This window comes from Psammomys obesus, unplaced genomic scaffold (genome assembly GCF_907164565.1).
Source record: "Psammomys obesus unplaced genomic scaffold, mPsaObe1.curated_primary_1811, whole genome shotgun sequence".
NCBI classification, from domain to species: Eukaryota; Metazoa; Chordata; class Mammalia; order Rodentia; family Muridae; genus Psammomys; species Psammomys obesus.
Window position 1 is genome coordinate 34399442 of NW_026585504.1, and position 1447 is coordinate 34400888.

A 1447-nucleotide genomic window follows, 5' to 3' on the forward strand; every position below is an offset into this window, starting at 1 on the left:
TTTGTTAAATTAGGACAGAGCAATACTAATTTTCAAAACTTACTTTAGAGTTAGAAATAGGATAAAACTGGTCTTTGAACTTGTGGCGTAGTTTTAACATAAAGAGAAGCTATGGTACATGATATTTAGAAATCTAAATTAATAAGATTATAATCTATAGGAACATTAAGTCCAGAGAAGAACCAAAACTTTAAGAGGATAAATGTAGAGAACAGCACTAGAAAAATTAAGTTAGTGCTCGCTTCGGCAGCACATATACTAAAATTGGAATGATACAGAGTAGATTAGCATGGCCCCTGTGCAAGGATGACACGCAAATTCGTGAAGCGTTCCATATTTTTATAGAAGAAAACTTTCCCAACTTAAAGAAGGAGATGTCCATAAACATACAAGAGGCCTACAGAACACCAAGTAGACTAGACCAGAAAAGAAATTCTTCACGTCACATCATAGTCAAAACACTGAACCTACAAAACAAAGAAAAGATTCTAAAAGCAGCAAGGGAAAAAGGCCAAGTAACATATGAAGGTAGACCTATCAGAATCACACCAGATTTCTCAAGAGAAACTATGAAAGCCAGAAGGGCCTGGACAGAAATCATACAGTCCTTAAGGGACCACAGATTCCAACCAAGACTACTATACCCAGCAAAACTTTCAATCAACATAGACGGAGAATTCAAGATTCTCCGTGGTAGCCCAGTTCTACAGAAGTTACTGGAAGGGAAACTCCAAACCAAAGAAAACAACTACATCAAAGGAAACAGAGGAAATAGATAACTACACAACAAAAAAAAAAACAAAAGAAGACAAGCAATGAAACTCAGTGACACAACCAACACCAACAATTGTTGGTCACTAGTTTCTATCAATATCAATGGACTCAACTCCCCAATTAAAAGACACAGACTAACAGAATGGTTGCGGAAACAGGATCCATCATTCTGTTGCATCCAAGAAACACACCTATGCAACAAAGATAAACACTACCTCAGAGTAAAGGGCTGGAAAAATATCTTTCAAGCAAATGGTTCCAGAAAACAAGCGGGAGTAGCCATCCTAATATCTAATAAAATAGACTTTCAATCCAAGTTAATCAAAAAAGATAAGGATGGCCACTATATTCTCATCAAATGAAAAATCCACCAAGAGGACATCACAATTTTGAATATCTATGCCCCAAATACAAGAGCACCTACATACGTAAATGAAACAATATTAAAGCTTAAATCACACATTGATCCTAAAACCCTAATAGTGAGAGGCTTTAACACTCCACTCTCACCAAGGGACAGATCAACTAGACAGAAAACAAATAGGGAAATAAAAACACTTACAGAGACCCTAAATCAAATGGACCTAATAGACGTCTACAGAACTTTTCATCCAAACTCAAAAGAGTATACCTACTTTTCAGCACCGCATGGAACCTTTTCCAAAATAGACCA

At 36.4% G+C, this 1447-nt stretch overlaps 1 non-coding gene across 1 annotated transcript; it reads left to right on the plus strand.

Annotated features, from left to right (window-relative positions):
- The first annotated feature begins 234 nt into the window (after positions 1-234).
- Positions 235-341, plus strand: LOC129675351 (U6 spliceosomal RNA). Its single transcript, XR_008719906.1, has one exon. It is a non-coding gene; the product is annotated as a U6 spliceosomal RNA (small nuclear RNA).
- The last annotated feature ends 1106 nt before the right edge of the window (positions 342-1447 follow it).